Source organism: Bombus bifarius, unplaced genomic scaffold (assembly GCF_011952205.1).
Source record: "Bombus bifarius isolate JDL3187 unplaced genomic scaffold, Bbif_JDL3187 scf7180000009125, whole genome shotgun sequence".
Taxonomy (NCBI): Eukaryota; Metazoa; Arthropoda; class Insecta; order Hymenoptera; family Apidae; genus Bombus; species Bombus bifarius.
The window spans coordinates 3634938-3656631 of NW_022884914.1; positions in this window are offsets into that span (position 1 = coordinate 3634938).

Consider the following 21694-nt stretch of genomic DNA (forward strand, 5'->3'; position numbering starts at 1 on the left):
AGGAAACTAGCGAGGGGGATGGGAGCTGTTTCCAAAAAAAGGTGAAAATTTAACGGGGGCCGGAGCACAGGAAGAGGAACGTAGGGAGAAGTGGCGGAGCCTTTTATTTTACGTTGGGCGCGCGCGGAACAATGAAGAGTATCTCGAATCCTTTCATCGATTGTGGAATCATCGATGGTCATGTATGAAATTGCTATTGGGGTGTATCTTATTTGTCAATAATGTTATCTTTATTCTTTACCCAGGTCTTGCTTGTAGAACTCAACTGATGCTAGTGAAACTTCACAAGTTGTAAATTACAAGTATCAATAAATTCCTTCGTACGGCAATAATAAATTCGCTGGTAAAACAAATGATATTTAACAAGTAAATTTTGCAAATTCCAGATTATTTCTCCTAATGATTTCCGATTTATCAGACTAAAATGAAATTCTGTTACTATTATGCTGTACGGTACACGATACGCGTTATCTTTCAGTTTAAACAAAACCTAAGCAGAAAATAATCTCTAGGAAATGCTAATCCTATAAATTTTCAAAATCGCGATACGGTCTCGAGTAAATGGCAACCTTTGTCCATGTTTGAATGGAACGACGGGGATGAAGAGTATTTCTAAAAGAACTGAAAATTTAACAGGCACCAGTGCACAGCAAGAGCAAAGGGAGAGCGTTCTTTTATTTTATACTGGACGCATGCGGGAACAACGAGGGAATATCTCGAACTCTTTCATCGATTGTGGAACTATCGGTGACCGCGTATAAAAACCGCTATCCGTGATATATTCTTTCACGCTGGCAATCGAATCCTGCCACCATGAGACGTTGCCTCTTTTTGTCGTGGACCGACCTTCATTTAGACACTGGGTTAGTAAGGGAACTCTGAAAGGATTTTTTGGACCTATTTTTCGCTGTCAAGGTTGAAAAAATTCTGTAGACTTTTTCTTCGAATTAATTATCCTTTGATGTAATTATCTTAATTGTTTCAGCTAACGGATTTAGCAAGAAGTAATAGAGAGAGAGACAACTTGTTCCAGTTCTTTGTTCTTTTTTTTTTGTGAAGAATCTTTTAAATCGACAAGAATTAAACTCGAGAACATTTAAAGTGAAACTGCTGTTAATTGAGATCGTTATTACTGTACGTTATTTGCGTAGCCAATCAAGCATCGACGAGCAAACATCGACTTTATGTGCCATAAAATGTGAATTGCCGCCCCTCTACGAGAAACTGCATTTCTGTGTATGATGACATACATGTATATTCGAATAAACGGTCATTGTGTTGGTTTTTGATCGAGTCCGTCAACACGGAATCACCTGTTATTTAATCACCGATGGAAACGAAACTTTTTTGATTAGTGAAATTTTTCAAGTCACGAACTTCAGTCTACCGGTGTTAAGTTTCCTTATACGAAAGAAAAACTTTCTTTGTAAAAGAAGCAAAGTTCTACGAGTTAATTTCATAATTACAGTAGCATAGTTAGGTGTGCAAAAATTCTTAAAAATATAAAATTGTTAAATTTTAAGAACTGTTCTTAGATCACAACTATAATTTAAAACTTCTATCTTGCCACAAAACTAATATTATTAGTTACTATTTCTTATTATTACTGATTATTTATTAAATTACTATGCACAAGGAAATAGTAGGTTGTTAATAATAATAGAAAATAAAAGAAGGTAGAAAAATAAAATTCCAATTGAAAGTAAATTAAAAGCTTGACGAAATATTAAACATTATTTTTTTGGAGGGAAATATGAATATCTGGCAATTATGAACAACGTGATAATTAGTTGTTTAATAACTTATAGATTTTATCAATAAGATTACTTCGAAATTACCAGACCATTTTTTCAAAGTCGCTTCTCTGTCGTTAGTTTCCACTCGCCACAAATTTAACGACGTTCTTCGCACGTTCGAACGTGAACGAAACTTGTTAGATATCGAGATATCGTTGCACGAACGGACAGGTAGAAAGGAAAAGGTGCGCGGAAGAATCTTCAGGTGCAGAGGTCGGAATCGGATCGACAAAGAATTAATTCTCGAGGACACGTGTGAAGAACATAATACAGGAACCGTATAATACATAAGAATCGAAAACCGGCTTTCGCTTCTATGTAACATCAGGCAAATAACGACACAGCGTGCCGACTAACGACACTTCCCAACATAAAATAGCGTCTGTAACGCGTGATCGTTACCGTTTGACTCTAATCAGATTTTAACCAAAAATAAAATGTACAGATAAGTATTTTATATATGACGATCTTATGTATAACGTGGCAGCTGTGTTGTAATTAATTAGGTGTGTTCCAAAGATGCGAGTATTGGATGGAAACCGATCCAGATTTTAGCCAATGAAGGAACAGATTGATGCACGAATGGTTGTGTTGTGACAGCGGCACGAATTAACGCCCTTTCTTTGAATAAAGGGGTGAGCGGACGTGGCTCAACATGAGAGACCCTTCGAGGGATAGGGTTGTGCAAGGGTTGAATCACAGTGATGGCGGTGTGCCTTACAAAATGGTGGTATAGACTTACGTAATCAATTTCTCCGTATTATTATATTAAAATTATTTTTGTTGAGGATTATTAGTGTGATTAAAACCATTATTATATTACTAGCATAATTTGTGTTATGTAAGCAGAAACGTAATGGATAATAGGATGTACTTTTCAAAATTCTTATGCTATCGAATTTATGTGATTCGTTAATGAGGTTGAAATGACAATTTCTTGAAGGAAATTTTGAAATTTTTGTTTGAAATTAGAAAACAACCTAGTGAAAATTGTAATAAAATACGTAAGTCCATCGTATCATACGATCCATTAATAAATTAAAAAAAAAATTCTTCAAAGAAAAATTCAAAATCTGTGAATTTGGAGCGTCATATCGACATTAACGTAGTAGAACTATGGTACTAATTCGGTGTTAGTATTTTTACGCGATTAACAAATTAAAACGATTCATCGATAAATGTGTAAGACTAAAATCATTGGAGAGAAGATTCCGAAGGACCTGCTTGATATTCCGCGATAGTTCCTCCATTTCCTGCTTTCTCCGACTTCCAGCTTTATGAACAATAGCGAAGTCAATCTACTTCTAGACATGAATATTCCTGGAAGAACCGTGACTTGTTTCCTGTCACCGGGAATGCCTATATCCGTTGGTGGGCCGCGGCATAAATTTCGAAACATTAGAAATATCAACGCACGGACCTCGTAACTCACCGGAAATGTCACCTCCGCACAGGAAAGGTGCGAACCTGGCTGCTTAATAAGATCTCCGCCTGTTTAAGATGCTCTCAGTGACGTCGAATCTTTCGCGACATTCTTTTGTTTTACACGTGTTTCCGTTATAACGGTGCTCCACCAAGTCACGCAAAATTTACGACTTGCACTTAACGTTGTTATCTTAAATTTTCGTTCTTTGTTTTTCGATGAACTAAGATGATTTAAAATGCGCGAAGAGACATTGAACTAAATATATCGTTGTTAAAGATAGATAGTTTTCTGAAAGAAAGTTCAAATTCTTTGCATTTCTGTTTTATTTCCCACGTAATCGAACTTCAATTTAATTAACATCCACGGTAAAGTTCCATTTATCCGAACTCGATAGCTCGCCAATTTCCTCACTACCCATTATTTCACGTAATAGGAGTTCACGTTCAGATAAATTTCGTTTCAATAAATGGAGTGCAGATAAACAGAGTTTTACTGTGATCGAATACGTCTCTAAAAAAAGTCCAAGTTCGAAACACAGAGACCACGTGGCACATTCGTAATCTCACCAACTCCTATAGACGCAATCAATTCCGTCTCCTAACGTCTCTTAACAATCATCTTCATAACCAACAAGCTCCAGGGACAATCTCTACCATTGGTACGCCAGCTGTATCCCTCGTCCATCGACGCAACGAGTTTCACGAGTTGGCAATCTCGTTTCTTCCACCCTTCTTCGCTCATCTCTCACACATCGCGTCCATTCGCGTTCCAAGGCGATTTAATGGCAGAACAGGGTACATTCGGTCAGTGGCAAAAGTAACGGCCGAGTGGACACCTTTTCTTCTTCAACCCTCTTTCTGTGAGATCGGACCAGGTTACGTGTAGGGCCTTTACGATCAGTTCGAACGTCCACCCTGTCGGGGTCAAGGGGTTGGCCAGCTGGCGTTGGACGGTTGTGCAATCTGCACGCAAACCCCTCCTTTCTCTGACCGTGGAGACAAGCCTAAAAGGGGACTACTGCAAAGAGACAGAGAGAGAGAGAGGGAGAGGGAGAGACTGGCAACCACTGTGCTCGGGGGTTGGTTCGCGTTGCCGCTAACGTTGCTCATTGTCCAAGCTCAATGGCCGTCTGTCCACCGCCATTGTCGCTCGTGATTTCGACCAAGCTTGCGAGACATCGAGACTACCATCCCTCCAGATAAACTTATCGCCGAAAGCTGGTCGATATGCAGGATCGACGCGCGTCGAATCTGCATGCAGTCACCGATGATCGTGATTTATGTGGGAGCATTGGTGTCTTGACGCTTGTGGCTTCATTCGGCGATGTTATCTGTTGCATCGTGAACTATGTACATACGTGTGAATGAGCTGCCGTGCATTGAACGTGGATAATCGCTTTGGTTAATTGTTTAGATGATATATGGCGATACGTATTAGACATTGGCGGGATGGAAATGTTATTGGTAGCTTTGAGTGATTATTGCCTTTGTGGGAACAACGAGAGGCAAGAGGATTTAGGATGATTTTAGATTAAATTTGAATGAGCGAATGAATTATTTTGATTACTTACTGTCGTAGGCATAGATGTCGTTTAGTGTCAAACTGTACGTTGGTATTTGCTAATACATTCGTAAATATCTTCGTTTATAGAGGAAACACACGATATTCTCTATTTCATTGGTATAATTTTATTTCTTGAAGAAATATAATAATTTTGTATAACGTAGGTGATTAAAATAAATCTCCGCGGTACGATAATTGGCAAAACAATCGCATTTTCGGTTATACGAAGTTGAGTAACAGATAAAACAGCAATGGCGGTCGTTTACGAGATCCAGCGGAATGAGTCAGAGCAGCTGTACGCTCTTCTATGTTCTAAAGTTTTAGCATTAGATATCTTCCCACTTCTGTATTCCACGGCCTTCCCTTGCCTACGTTCGAAGCAACTGTTCTGCTTATCTGTGTCTGGCGGAAACAACTTTTCCGCCACGAGGCACGACCATTTCGTTTCCCTACTTTCCTTTTTTTCTCCCGTTTACGCTGTAAGAAGGCGCTTTTATCGTTTTCAAAGACTTAATGTGCGGCTTTTTGAACAATCCAATTCTAAATATTCCTCTTTATGCGCGAAGTTTGAAATAAAACTGGGAAAACTTTCAGCCGAGCCGCGCATGGATAAAAGTAACGATTTATTGACTTATCTTGCTACAAACAATGCCTTTTACGTATAAAGCAAGACATTTGATGTTGCAACTGAAAAATTTGTTCTCTATGTTTAATAATATTGAGAGAACAGATGTTAGAATCAATACGCTTAGCAACAATTAACAATAAACGAGTAAACATTTCACGAGTTATAGAAGCCCGGCAAATTCATACTCCGAATGAAGAACATGTCGCATAAACCGAATAAACGAAACTGAATGAAAAATACAGCAACAATCGTTGTCCGAATTTTTTAACGGCGATAATACCACTATTAAACTCCACAATAATACTTCATTGTAACTTAGATCTTATCAACACACAAATGTCCATTCCAACGAAACGCGGTTTACCAAAAAATAAAATTTACTAAACCATAAAGAACATAGTTCCAGTAGCAGGTACTTTGCTACGTACAATTACGCGTTTTCCCTCTCTTTCTCTCTTTTCTAACTCGACTTTTTTATGTGGGCCTCATAGCGGACCCCTTTTGAGACTACCTGAACGCGTGCGTGGCACGTTTCTTCTTTGGATTTTTCCCTTTTTTTTAGCCGCTACCTGGATCACCTCTCCTGGCCGCAGATGAATTAATATGTCGTGTAATGGATTAAACCCAGGACCTACCCTACGTTTTTCACGCAACCCTCTCTTCACCATCGTCACTGTGGATGCGTTTATACCTGCTCCTCTCACAGTGGGACGCTAGGACACTTATGGTAGTCGACACCATACGAGAAACAGCGAGATCTCGCTTTTCAAAATACCTATCCGTAAACCTAATTTAACCTATTCGTTCAGAATCGATAGGGTTGTACCCCCGTCGACCCTTTCATAGCTCTTTTCTTTCCTCCTTTTTATCTTCTCTTTATTTATCTTTTTTCGTAAGGGCTGCTCACACCCCGAGAAAAACGCGTAATTGGAAAGCGATATATCCTTCCACTCGATAAAAATCGATGCTTTATGAAGTGGGCCGAAATCGTGGCCCCGAAAAAGTGTTTGGTGGAACGAGACATACTGACAGGTTGGAAACCAGCTATAAAAAGGCGGGTATTTACGACGCGTCGTCAAGTAACGATGAAATAAAGAGCTACATGATGAAGTCGGTTTATTAACGCGTTTATTGCGATGCTTCTGTCAATTACCAAAGATATATTGAGTTTAATTAAAGTAATGGATTCGTTGTGGTGGGTTCGATTAACTCCGAGGAAGATTATATTGTTGGAAAATTCTTTGTAATATAATAATTTGACATATTGGTTTATTTATGTTAGGAATTATTATACAGGGAGCATTATAGTGAGTGTTTTTTATATTGAGAACTCCCGTATTTATGGATTATTTAACAATATAATTAAACGGGTTGAGGCTTATGCACCGTCTACAGATTTAAGTTTTTCACAATGAAATTTTCCATAGATACAGAAACCTACGTATTCATTATCCCTTGTCAAAATACCAAACAATTACTTATTTTCGCATTCCCTTTCAAATATCCTTAGACATAACCATAAATGCCACACGAATTTTCGTACAAATACTGGTTGATGGATTTTCAACACAGCAGCATTAGAGCGTGAATTATAGGGGTACAGAATTATATTTCGACACTGAAAAATTACTGTTAAATAAGTAATTGTTTATAATTAACAGTCACGAAACTGTTCATGGTCGGCAAGATACTGTTCTCTATCAACGTTACGATTAGTTTAATCTGTTCCAAAGGGTCCTAAACCCTCTGTCACCTCCGGTATAACCCTCTCAATTTCTCTTTCGATGGATGCGTGTGCAAGGCACCTGTTACTGGGCACCGGTTACTCACATTGGTGTAGATTATGGGGTCACGAGCGTTCAGACAGAGGGTTCGAAATGGTGAGAGATCCAAAGTATTTGGGACATTGGTAACCCTTTTTGCTCCCTTTCGTTCTATCCTTTTCACTATTTCTGTCCTTCCTTTTCCCGTTTTCTGGGCCGTAACCCTTCTCCTCTATCTTCTATCCTTCTCTTTCTATCCTTTTTTATTTTCCGGGCCCTTGTCTCGCGGTGAGGCAGGTATACGACGTACACACTAGCACCTTGTACTGTGTGGAGATCGCACAATGCGAGGCAACCCTTTACCCAAGTTTAGTATTGTGTCGCTAATCGTTATTTCACCTCGTAAGGGAGGAAAAGCAAACTGGATGGAACAGGTTAGGATCTTTGGGTTCTAACCCCTTTCATAATGTTTGCTCGTAACCTAGAAAATTCTTCTTTTTATGGGATCCCTATTTTTTTCCGATTCCTTTTTTCTTTCTTTCTTTCTTTTCGCGGTCCATTTTCACGATCGGTTAAACTCCCGATGGGTTACCTGTACATTCCGTGATTTCTAGTCCGTGAAGGAGGGTCGTAGGTAAGATCGTGTACGGTGAGATTTGGAGCAACATTGAGTGCGGTTTTGAGTAGTGAACGGATAATTGGTTGGGAATTTTCAGGTAAGTTATGTTTCATTTAGTGTATTACTGCATAATTATTTCTAATTACTTATTAGTTGGAATCATCATTGACTATTTTTTGTTAAATCTTTGTTTCTATAAGCGTTACATACCTGTTTCTAATTATCTGTAGCACGATGTGATCGCGTCTTGACCATTTTAACGATACTTTAGTTTTATCGCGTAGTTAGTTTCACGTTACAGAGAAAACGTCAAATTCTTGGCGAATAGAAATACCGGAGAAAGAAAGAGGTATCCTCGAAAATATCACAAATAATTAATCTGACCGAAATCGTTGCAATCCATTCTACAACGTACAACACCCTAAAACTCAGCGTATCGTCCACAATCGGAAACCAGACATAATCTCTAGCCTTCTGATCAATGGAATCGTTCTCAACGATAAATCGAAATGCTCCTCTACCAATCTTTCCACTTCTCATGTTCAATCTTCTTAAGACGTCAAATCTCGAAGCTCGCAATTTTCAAGAAATCACATTCGATACACACAACAATGAAGATTCGAACGTGGCGTGCGGTCGGCCTGGGAAAACACAGCAGAGAAGGATCAGTGGTGGTTTTAGAAAACTCGAGCGCCGGCTAAAAGCCAATAATTATCGGTGCACGCGATGATCGTTGCGGCATCGAGCGGAAGTAGGTGGCGTTTAAACGACGTCCGCACGAAAAGGGGATGAAAGGCTGCGGCGGTCATCGGAATCATGCGTTCAACGTGAAATACACGTGGACTGGTGAATTAGTCGGTGCCGATAATGAGAGGTCGCTGGTCTGTGTTCCTCCTCCAACGTCCAGCACGGATATTAGGGCTAAAATGGCAGATAAAAAAAAAGAAAGGGACAAGAAGAGTCGAAAGAGAGACGAAGAGTTAGAGGGAAACGCAAGAGGGAAAGGGAAACCACGGAGATGAAAGAAATCGTAAGTCCTCCCGTAGGAGAAATCGGGAAAGCTGGTTTGCGGTGAATAACGTTCCTGGAAAACCGTTCTTTGAAAAGTTTTGACATCACCGGTGGTCTCGAATCGATGACGTGACCTGTCGGCATTACGCGTGGCTGCGTTTATTCGCGGCAAATCCATACACGCTGTTGCAAACGGATTTAATTCGTTCGCGACTTAAACGCTGTATAATAGGATTTCTCGGGCACTTTTGAACAACGTTTTTGATTAGAAAAGTGAAACATTTGGAAGTTTGGAAATATCGGGATCTGAGAGTTTAAATATTTGAAAATTGGTACTCTGTGAATACGAAAGTTTCAAAGTGTGTACATTTGTAAGCTTGAAAATTTTAAAGACTTGGGTGTTTGAAAATTTGAAAATTCGGAGAATCGGAAATTTTAGAACTTGAATGTTTAAAAATCTGAAAATTTGCAATTTCGAAGGAAATTCGAAAATTTGGTTGTTTGAACGTCTGAAATTAAAACTTCCACGGACAGTAACGCAACTTTAACTTCTAATAGACAGACTTAATTCGATAATAATTACGAACCTCGACGATTCAAGTTTAGTTTTTAAAAAATAATTACCCGTAATGAATATCCAAAGATCCTACGTTCTTTCTTCAAACCTCACTTAATATCGATCGTATCAATGACATTTAACCACAACCGCCATAAATACGCTATCCGATATTCGCGTTTCTCTGTAATTAGCGAAAGGTCACTTACCGACTGTCCCCTTTGATCCATGTCGCGGAATATATAAAAAAAAAAAAAAAAAAGAAAGGAAACGGGAAAAAGCTAGAAAACTGGAGGTAAGAGAATGGCGTGATCGTTAAGGAACATCGACGCCAGGGGCCCATAAAGTGGGGGAGAAGGTTGGAGTCAAGCTGAAACTCGGGAATGGAAAAAACCGCACAAGTGTCGAAAAGCTCCTTCCAGCTCGCGTAATCTCGTTCGGGAAGCTTTCTAACTTCAAAGTCTTACACGTAAGCCTGGACTGGCCAGCAAGAAACGACTTGGCGCAAATAAAACTACCTATACTTCGTTGAACTGCTTCTCGACGCGGTTTCAGCTTCCAGGTTCAGCCTCAAATTGAATTACAACGACTGCTTCTTTGCTTCATCGCTGAATAATTTCTACGACGTTCTCGAGGAATGTCATTTTTCACACGACGAATTATTTGAGCTACGAAAAACAGATTTTAAATGCAAATGATCGATTCTTTCGTAAAAGATGAAATATTTTATTCTCGCTACTTGCTACCTTCTAAGATTATATCTAAATTATTATCATTAAATCAGAATTTATTTTTATTATCATTTAATCAGAATTAATTATTATTAAATCAGAAACAGGGAGACACCTAGTAAAATCGAACGAACAAGGCAAACCGTGTTCGAATATCTTCAAATTCAATTTGCTCAAAAAACATGAGTTTATACGACAGAATTTTGTTTCATATTTTCACGAACGCTCTAGATATATCAAATATGTTAATCAACAACAATACTACATGCACGAAGAAAATATCCGTAGAAACAACTTTCTGCTACGATAAATCTTCCAACGATTTAATCCTACAAACTGACCTAAGACACAAGTATAAATCCACGATCTTCGCCTCACACGCGGTACTTTGTTCACGAGAAAATGGAAGTAGCGTTCACGGCAATGTTAAAGTTAATTAATCTTCTAAGCGCTGCGTTTCCAACCCGCGGAAACGGTTTGACGAGTTTCCTTTAAGCAAACCGCCGGCCAAAAAACCAATTAATCTTCTCAGTTCTCGGAATCACGGGAGAAAACACCGGCGTAAAATTAGCTAACACCATCGGGGCGTTGTTCGATCCTTTCGAACGTGATGCTGCAACTATACCACGAACGTTACTAGAAGGAAAGAGGAAACGCCGCGTATCCCAATGGGCTAACCAAACTTCACGCGCGTCTAACTGTTGTTCAGAACATCGAAATGCACACTCATAGGCCCCGAAACTTTTGCATCAAGTAACAAATCGGTTTAGCCATAGAGCGTCCTCCCATTTCAAAGTATCTTTCGCTTCACGGTTGTTTTAACGGTACGATCGTTTTATTTCTTCTCTTCTTGTTCTTCTTCGTTTTGCATTGTAATTGGCGAAATGGAAAAGTCTGCTGTGTGTAACGACCGAAATATTCTTTCCTTTCTTTGCTGAAACGATCATTTAATAAGAAGATTGGGAACATTTAGACAATCGCGAATTTATTTGATTTATATCGTGTAATAACAGAATAATACTCGATTTATACGTTGTATTCTTCGTATCTTCGATTCAAGATTGTTCGTATCCAACGAGAGAAAATCAAAAAGTATTCGTTATCCTTTTTTACCATCTTAGCCAGGCAGTGACAATCGGCCAAAATTGACGGACATACACTTGTCACGTTCTTCCCATATACTCTTCGATTACGATCTTCCACCTCTCATTTATCATGAACTATTCACCACGACCACTAACTCCCCATATTCTCTAGTCTTCCATCCCAATCTCACGCATCCTACCCTAATACCCTACACCTTCCTGCTCAACCATCCCAAGACCCATATTTACTTACAAGAAGCGATAAATATTGGAAGGGAGCCTGCCATCCTCCAGCTATCGACACGAGCCGAAGATCAAAGGGGAAATCGTCGCTTGTGAGGGCAAAAGTTTTTAGCGCGTCAGGTCGCCAAGCAGGGATTAATTCCGTCAGATCCTAGGGAAGAAACATGGCGCGACAGAGACGCGGAGGAAGAGGTCTAGCGGCCGTTGAAACGCCATTATTCCCTCGGTGCTTTATCCGTTCCACCGAGAAACAAAAGTTGTTCACGATACCGTGGGCTATCGATCTTTTCGCCCTTTCGCGACGGTCCCTCGCGGGGAATAATGCAGCGCAGAGATATACCTTGATCCGAAAATATCCACCGGTCACGATCCACGGCGAGCCTTCCAACTTTCGTATCACGGGGGTCAGGAAACTTTTGACCCTTCTCTCTGTCGCGTTTTCTTTCCCTTTCTTTTCCTCTGCACACGTTCGTTCGAACGTTTCTTCCCTTCTTCGGGCGGCAACTTTGAAAAAGTTGGAAGAAACCGACGATGGACTCGTCGACGGTTACGAGAGCATCAAATATTCTATGAATTCAGAGGCGGCTTTGTACACCTTGGCCACCACTCGCCCGGGCAAACCAGAAAATTTCCGTATTAAATTTTTACCTTCAACTTTCCAACGCCTTGTCTCCTCGCCGCGAACGAGTCTCAACCTCTGAACGATCGTTCTCTCGGTTTTACGAATATTTTTAATACGATGTCGAGTGTTTGGTATATTTGGGTAAGTGGTCGAGTAAGATTGCCGAATGATTCTCGTTTAAATTTTCCATCTAGAATCAATCTTGAAAAGGAAACATCGTTTCCATCATTTTTCCTAATTGGTGCTCTACGTAAAGTAATATTAAAGCAATCAAAATACTTATTTCTCCCATCAAGATTAACTATAATTTCAGAAATCAATGTATACAGCGTCGAACGAACGAATTCACCGTAAGACAATTATGTTATTAAAGAACAATACAACGTTACGAACGAACGCGCACAACAAAGTAACAAAGGGAAGGAGAGAGTGAAAGAGAAGGAAAATGAGAGAAAAGGGAAATCGTAGCGTCGAACACAGCCATAATTCCAGAAAATGAAGCGAACCTCGTCCTAGGCACATCCCACAACGCTGCCATGGTGTTACGTCCCCCTTCTACGATCTCCCCATCGTCCATGCGGCTAACCCCCTCGTCAGATGGGATGTGCACGATGCAACTGACCAATAACTTACCCCTCGTGCCTGTGCCTACGCGATCGATAGCCACAGTATCCAATACGACCATCTTCGTTCGCTTTTTCCACACTTAGCCTGTTTCTCTGGCCACGACACACACACACACACACACTACTTTTGCACGAAACTCATGGCCAGCAAATGATACGTTCTCGAGGAAAGTTTCACCGGTATCGAGAGACAGATTGGTGGTCACGATATCGAGCACGCTTGTCTAATATTAACGACAGCGACAGTGGTTAGACTTCGATTTTACAACACGAAAAAAAAGATATGCGTTCTGCGAGGTTGAATATTTTTTTGTTCCTCTTGTTGAATTTCTGTTGTATCATGGATTTCCATTGATTTGGTTAATTAAAATATTTTTGAAGAATCTTCTCGCAGAAGTTACTAAATGCAACTGTATGACTTTCTGTTGGTAAACTGCTTTTTTTTCTTGATTTTATGGGGTATTTTTATAGAATGGATTTTTAATGGATTTGGTGGATCGAATATTTATTATTGAATATCGGATAAGACATTTTTTGAGAAGCATTATCGAGTATAGTTGCATGACATTTTTGTGTTTGGCAAGGTAATGGTTTGCTATGAGACATATTTGAAAAGAACAATCTTGTACCTAAAGATTTCGTGACAGACATAAGCTACAGTGTAAAGATCTCGACGATACATTGGCGCCGTTTCTATGGCGCCCAATGTTAATTACATCTGAATTGCTTATGTGCCATCGTCAGCAAGATTCGACGAAGACTCGAAATCGGGTGGTTGGTTTTAATAAGAAACCCCCAGCGGTTATCTCGAGGAGGAGCCAGCTGAAAGTGCAACGACGCAAAATGAACATCTTTTTAAAACCGCGAGTCTATTTCTCCTCTTTTTCTTCGCTTTGAATCATTTCCTTGGGTTAATTGAAAAACTTTCGCAGGCCGTCTGGAAAAATCGTACGATACAAGAGAATCTGCCATTCCTGGGACCTATGCACATACCGTAGAAAATCCCAAGGTGCAAGAGAAATTAACTGAAATTAAAATTTTATTCAAATCTGTACTTATCTACGACGATAAGAAGAAACTTTTTACAAACTTTTGAGTGACTTCAAAAAGATCACAGTAAATTATATTCACTGACTAAAACCATAACGTGCAATACTACTGTAAACATTAAACAAAACGAATTCCATCGATCCAAATGACAAAATTCCTAATGTATGTAATCACAGAAATGATAAAAAGAACGAAATCACACAATTCTTAGAGAGAAATAAAATGTAAAGAAAAGAACAATACCGAGAGAAGAACGTCTTGTGTTATCAGCGTCAAAGAGAGAATCTCTTTCAGGCGACATAAGCGAGGCATTTTGCTCGTCGGCCATAAATTGTCAAGAATTCTTCAACATCATCTTCCCGACGTTCCCCGAATCGTCGAGCAAGGGTGGCGGATAGGCCGTTAATCAGCGGCAAGCAGGCACTGATTCAGGAATTTTTAATGGCTGATCCCCTCAACGCATTCCATAGAAGGAAAACGGCGTCGATTAATTTAGCAGCGGCGACGTTTTGCAAAAAGAGGCGAACCCCGGTCCGGGAGACAATGGACGAAAGATCTCGAAAGTTACAAAAGGGAGGATCCAGACAAAGGGTACGAGAACGGTGGAACAAAGAGCAGATAACAGACCCTGGCAAAAACACCGGCAGCGTAGGGAAAGAGATGGACCCCTTGCCTATCCGCAGCATCCTTGGTCAAAGCGTTCGTCTCTGGTGAGAAAAATTGGCCCACTAACCGGTAACCTACGTTTTCTTCGTACCGCGATATTTTAGGGGATGTTACGCGGTCAAAGAACGATGTTTCACGTACATCGCGGTTTTGGTAAAATATTCTCGTCATCTTTTTACGTCGGAGCTACTTTGTGGATGTAGAAACAAAAAGCGTGGGAAGGAAAAGGGCTAGTAGCGTATATTTTGGTCATTTTAGTGTATTGTGTATCAGCTCTTGTTTATGTAGAATTTATTCTAGACGAAAGAGAAAATGACTAAAGAGATTCGCCTACAGAAACTTCGTCCGAGGCTTATGTTTCGACCTACAAACAGATTTATTTTACGTTAGAAATTGTTATCAACAAGAGAGGTGACGAACTTGTCTCTGTACTTTATGCGCATTTCGTGGCTCTCGATGTTACCCAATTGCAGTTTAAACTCGTCATTTACCGGCGATTTGTTTCAAGCTAAATAATTAGGTAGAAAATCGTACGTGAATTATGACGTTCAATAAAATTACAATGTCTCGTTCGTGTAAATTTATTCGCTGAACAGATATCTTCATTTATTTTGAATTAGATAGAAAATTGTACGTGAATTATGGCGCTGAAAACATGTGATCGCAGGACTTTATCCGCACGAATTTACTTTCTCTCTCTCTCTCTCTCTCTCTCTATTCAATAACTTGACTCCGTGCATCAAAACCCTATTAAATAAACACTCCTATTAAGTAAACAGTGCTCGATGTATCCTACCAAATTACCCAGAAACACGAGCGCTGGTTGTTTTAAACGGCGAGCCATTTACTCTCTCCAATTCGTTCGTAATGTACACCGATTCTCATCCAGCGGACAAACTCTACAGAAATTAATTGCAAACGGGCAGATTAAACGCGTGTCAACACGAAAGAAATCCAACTAGAAGGAGAGGAAATGAGAGGGAAAAGGAAATCTCTCAGGGTAAGGAAGAAGGACGAAGAAGAGGAAACTCCGGTGTTGGGGTAGAAAAATCCCTTCTTCTTCCAGTTCGTCTTCTTCGTCTTGAACGTTACTGAGAAGGCACATGCCGTAATGAAAACATGAATACTTGAAGGCCACCCACCACCCATAATTATATCTTCGCCCTCGGGTTAGGCTCGATCCACGATCTTCAGGGTCGAGAATGGTGAAACAGAGGGACAAGGGAGAGAAAGAATCGAGGGGGTGGACAGGGGTGCCATTTCTGTCCCCTAAATAATTAATTCCGGCAGTGCCGCCAGCTTAAACGCGTTGGGGAGGAAAAACTTCGATGCCAGAAACGTGTCTAGAGATCCTCCTCCATTTCCAACGACCTCTACGCTGCTCAACGCTCCTCTAATCGATGGTCGTAGAACATTATCGAGCTATATTTCAACGCTAGTGAGTTCGTTGCACAGAATTATAGACAATTTGTTTCAATATCGCTACTGATATTGATCGTATAAGTTCTTCTTATCGTCGTTAGTAGATTGACAGTCTTTACGCGAATTTTTATTTTTATGAACATTAAAAGATATAACTTACATCGGATAAAGATTCATTTCAACTATTAAAAAGTTGTCGGGTTTGTCGAGTTGGCGTTAGTCTTAGGAGCGTGTTGCGTATCTTCATTAGGACAAGCCATCGTAGTTGTTCAATGGAGATTATATTTACAATTATATGTACAAGTGTTGATTTAACAGGGTTTAACAGTCAATCGTGGTAATTAGACTCTCTTAAAGTAAAGACATTGTTCTTAGGTTCAATAACGAATCCACGGTCAACGGGAAAACTCTTTGTACAATTGAATATGTTTTGAAACACAAAGTGACGTTAGCTGTGACGCACGGTATCTTTCTGACTGACAGACAAGACGATGTGTGTAAACTCTCTACGGTGATCACAAGAATAAAAGACTGATACGATCACATTTGTCATTCGTATATTGACCGGGGATATCAACAAAATTCCAGGCGCCGTTACTAGGCTGACCTGCGTAGAGCCATCGTTGCTCCTGCCCGGGGCTTGTTTGTTAATACAGCGTGTGTCCCTCAATATTGGTACTTCTACTGTTAAGTAAAAACGTTCATCCCGTGCCCGTGGCTACGTTCGGCCACCAGTTGTGTTATCTCGAGCTCAAGCCCAGTGTCACAAATCTCGGGCAAACATAATCAGATCGTATCACAACAACTACGTCTAAGTTCTATTATTTAAGTACAACTACAATAAATAGTTTAGACCAAAGTATTAGGGAGCTTCTCAAAATTCCAAAAGAAAGGCCCGATGTCCCTACATCTCCGACAAAGTAATATATATTCTTGTACGTTATTCTTGCAAGTATTTATTCTTGTACGTCGTAAATTTCGTAAGAATTAGATCTGCCGAGTTGTTTCACCCTAATGAAGAAAGTGGAAGGAGAAGTAGAAATAAAATGATAATTCAGATATCGATAGCCGTACAAACTTTCACATACTTACGTTATGTTTATGATATCTATTATCTATTTCAACCAACATTAACGCGATTCCTCACGAATTCCTAAATTATAATGTTTCGTTGAAATAACAGTTCGTAATATGAAACAGTAAGCTGTCGCTTCAAACTTTATGAACAAAAAAATTTCTTATTAAAGAAATGTAAAACTAAATTAAATGTAAAAACACGAATAACGGAACATAACATTTTAACGAACATAATAAGGCGAATAAAGAAAGGGGATCGGAAAATTGTTACGGGATGAAAATCGCTAATCTCAGTTTCGCCGGCTCGAACAATTCGACATGAAATTTCGCGCCAGATACCTCTTGGAAAATAAGACGGAGGATTAATGGACGCGGCATTAGGGTGTAATTTTATGGGGATTATTTTAAAGGCTTTCTCGGATCCAGTGGCTCAGCCGCGATTATCTAGACATCATTAATCATGTGCCCCGGTTTAAACTTTGCAGCGCCGTATACCGAAAACTTTTAAAGCACCATTTACTCGATCTCTGTAAGTTCGCTCGCTTATGGAGCTTCCCCGGCGTTTTCGCGGTAGAGACGACAACCAACATCCCTTTGATGAAATACGAAGATTAGCATAATCAAACGAAACCGCGATATTTATCTGTATTTTCAACAGTTTTTCAAATTACCGTCACTCGTAGATATGATCGTACTTAATCGAAATTGTAACTGTTATGCAACACGCATTGAGTAACGAAACTTTTATACACTTCGACATTAAGATTTCTATCTTTGGATACGTAAAGTCTCTATTTTTATATATTTCGATTATTAAACTTGCATACGAAATTTCGAATAAAATACAAACTGATTTTGAGCTCTGAAAATCTGAAGGAAATAAGTTTCGAGGGAAACTTTGAGATACCGTTGAAGGAGAACTCATTTTCCACAGTCTGATAATGATAGAAAAAGAGAATCGTTTGCTACGAATTGTAGTAGATCTTCATTTTCATAAAATTCTTTGGTAGATAAACACTTTGGAAGATCGAAATGTTGAACTGTTTAATGGATTGCCATTAAAAGAGTTAATAGCGGCAGAGACTAAAACGAAAGGCGCCGCTGCAGCAGGTGGAAGGGGTGAAACGTGCACGCCCCTTTCCCTTTTTTTAGCCAATCCAGCGGCAAAAACTCGTCTGGCATGCATAATTACATCGAGAAAGAAGCTCGACAGATGCTGCAAAGGGTTGGAAAGCGCTGCTAAAGTTGGGATCCACGCATTCAGGAAGGGTTAACTGAATCGAGGCGCTTTGATTGGTCGAGCAAAGTAGGGTGGACAAGAGAGCACGAGCAAAGGGTTCGCTTGAGTCGACGTTGCTTATCGGCCATCTTAAAATCGATTACTCTATCTACAGTGCTTTATAGATGTTTCCCTACGAAGCAACCTTTCTAATACAGAATCAGTTTTCTTCATTTTTTTTTTTTTTTTCATTAGAATTTGTTTTAATAGAAAGTTCTTTTTATCTTTAAATATACTTTTATTCTTTTGGAAATCAAGGGTCCTGTTTCGAAAAATCTTACAAACATTCGTAAAATTAAAATTCTCTTCTCTATTTTAGATTTGATAATCTGCCTGATTTATAAAAATCAATTTTGATGTTATCAATGTAGCATAAAGTGAAGTATAAAGATACGAAAAGAAGAAGAAGAAAGCTACTAACATTTATCGATCGGAATTATTAATTAATCATAACGAAGTACGCGGTCTTTTATATATATAACGTGATTATCATTATGCCACACGCATTGATCATACGATTGATCGAGATCTTCTGCAAAATCATATGTCTAATATCCAACACTTTTCGCTCGATATAAAGACAGAGGTTCATTTGTTTAGACATGCGTATAATTAAATTCAAAAATTAGTATTAACAAACGACAATAAAAAGCCAATAACAAAAAGATTTTAATAAAAACAGTAATGACAATCGGAATTTCGATCTCGATCTAGAAAATCGTTTCACAAAACAGCCACAAACATGAATTATTAATGACCGAAATGGACAAGACGCTATTCAAGACATAATATCCATTCAATTCCAACTTGAAAAATAAGGAGATTCTTGTCTTGAAATTCTTATCAGAACACGTTGCAACCTCTTGTAAACTCGAACGGAACCAACGTGTATCGTTTTATTCGCCGCACGAGTCTCTCCACAGAGTCGTTAATATTTGTTTCTTGATTCGCACCTAAGCAGGTGTTGGCCACAAGAGCTGCATTGTGTTGAATTTAGAATCGCCCACGCACGTGGAATCTACGATCTACGATCTAACCAGAGGCGATTCGTGCTTCCGCATCCTGTCCTCGGCTTGGTATAATTTTACGTAATGCCAGGTCGCGTTGCAGGATCCTTTGTGACGAGTCGCGTTTCTGAATCGCGTGTCGACAGCGGATCGTGATGTCTGTATTTGGCAAATTGACAGCTGTCGTTCTTTGACTTCTTTCTTTAACGACAGAGTTCACGTATCGCGCTGAATATTTCATTCGGTCGAGAATAAAATGTGTATATTGATTTTCCTAAGGAATCGCGTGACGGTATTACGGATTGTTAACGGCATTGTATTTACTAAGCTACGGATTTCGCGCGATTATAGGAAATTGAAATGTATAAACATATATAAAATGCACATGATATGCAGAAGTACATAAAATATTCCAAGTTTTCGTTATAATTTGGTAGATGAAATAACTTGAAAATCTGTTAGTACCTTTAAGTACATTTATCCCTTCCAATGAAATCCCAACTTTATCAAGATCTTCTTTCGCACGTTCTTCAGGTGTAACGCGGATATTTCAATATTCTGTTCTCGAGAAATTATCTTCTTACGATTAGCATTCGAATAAACGATCAGTCGCAAACAATCAAAGCATAATTAAATATAGTACATGTAAATAAATAATACCTACATGTCTAAAAATAAAAAATAATAGCAAACGTACCTATAGCCAGACGTTTAATCCCAAAGACGAAAGTTAAACCTGGTCAAAAAACGAGAAAATAGAAAAAAGTGCTTTTTCGATTCGAAGGAATTGCTCGAGTCACCGAATCGAACGTTCCACTTATCTCTCTCCCTCTCTCTCTCTATCTCTCTCTCTTGAGACCTTTCTGTAACAATGAAGTGTATTCGCGGCACGTGTTCAGACCGTGGCCCGCAATACAGGAAAAAGCGAGTAAAAAAACCATCACAAAGCTCCATCCCCGATACTGTCAAATTTATATCCGATCTGAAGATTCGAAAATCCGCCGATCAGCCAGATGCCGGCATGCTTCGATGATCAAACTTAATAATATTTATGCAACGCGTGAGCAATGTATTCCTTCCATCGTTCTGGATATTTCGGTTCTTTTTGTGATGTTACATTTTTTTCCTTTTTCTTTGTGGGGGCGACGGCTTCATGGATTTAAGACGCGGTCGAAATGGAATACAAAGTGAAACGCAAAATAAAGGATACAGGATGAGTAACGATATTTAGAAGTCTGTTTAGCGTCATGAATTTCTTAGAATTATTCGAGAGCAGCTTATATTCTATATTTTATGTTTTATTTTTCGTTATTCCCAATATGCTTCTTTCAAACGCTTCTTTTTACTATACTATCGATTAGCTTTACTTTTTCAAACGACCATTCGTCTCCTTCAGCAGTGACTTCGTGTAGTTTCTGCAAACTTTCGTGTCTTACGATTATTCGACTTTTCATTACTGAGAAAATTTGGTAGAAACAGAAATATATCCGTGTAATACGATAATTCAATGAATAGAACGAATGGATTCCAACATTGCAATTAAAGCTATCAACATTAATTAAATTAACTCAAACCACCTTTGATAGAATCATCGCAAGTCTATTGAGCGGTAATCCATACCGTTTTCATCATCAGAAACAATCTCTTTCGAAAATCCAACGAAAGATCATCAGATACCAAAAGCAAGAACTCGAAACGAGTCCTCTGGAAGCATACTGGCTCCTTCGCCTACCATAAGATTATAAAAGACCCGGTAAGTTTCTTGAAAGTTGGTCTGCCCAAAAAATCAGCCAGTTCGACGAGATCCATACGGCCACTCGACTTCTTCCTGATGGGAAAGTAGCATGGTCCGGCTCGTTTGAAGTTCATCCTGTCTCCAGAAAACCCATCTCATCCCATCCTGTCCTATCCTGTCCCATTCGTGAAAACAGAGAGTGTTCACGCGACATAAGCGCCGTCTTACTACGTACATAGTCGAAGGAGAGGAAGGAGAAGGAAGAGAGGAAGAAGAAAAAGAATAAACCCATATAAGAAAGAAGAGGATGAAGAGAAAGAGCCGATAACCGGTGGCGTGCACAGAACCAGCGGCTTTCTGCTTCCGAGAGCACGAACGCAATAAAATGATCCATCGGCACGAGTATACGGCCACGGGATCCTGGAGGAGGGAAAGAAACGTCGACAGCCTGTTGCTGGTCGCGTGGATCGTCGGGTGCGCGCGTGTGTGCACCGGCTGCACGACAGAAACGACTCGGAGGATGAGTCGGTGAATGGGAAGGGCCGACAACGTGTAGCTGCTTAGAGGATCCAACGTTTGAGGAACGCCGTCCCTCTCACCATGTATATTGTTCTTCTCTGTCGTTCGAAAAGAAACGCGTTTCATGTTTTATCTGGTAGCCCCTGCACGATCGAATTTCAGCTCCGAACTGACGATGCGGAAACCAAGACTCGTCGTTCGCGTATAGTATGCTGATATGTGTCTGTTAACGTGTATGACGAATATTGGCCGATTTGTTGCCAGTTTTTG